Source organism: Frankliniella occidentalis, unplaced genomic scaffold, assembly GCF_000697945.3.
Source record: "Frankliniella occidentalis isolate FOCC.00 unplaced genomic scaffold, Focc_3.1 Scaffold5, whole genome shotgun sequence".
Taxonomy (NCBI): domain Eukaryota; kingdom Metazoa; phylum Arthropoda; class Insecta; order Thysanoptera; family Thripidae; genus Frankliniella; species Frankliniella occidentalis.
In genome coordinates, this window is record NW_026267135.1 from 253925 (window position 1) to 254198 (window position 274).

Here is a 274-nt window from a genome sequence, read left to right on the forward strand (position 1 = left end):
TTTCACAGTAGTCCTCTATTGTGAAACTCTGGTAATTTTGTACTTGATTCTCAAATTTTCTATTCATATTCTTTAAAAAAATGATCCTGTCGAGAAACAATTAAATTATTTACGCGAGAAACAAAAGGTGCAGACAGGATAAGAGGGGATACTGGACACATTACCTTAGTAAACGAATCAGGTAATTTGGAGGCAAGTACTTTTGTTGTTGGAGGTTTTACAAGAGTTCTGTCTCCCCACACATCATAGTGCGGGGCAAGAATTATGATAGTGT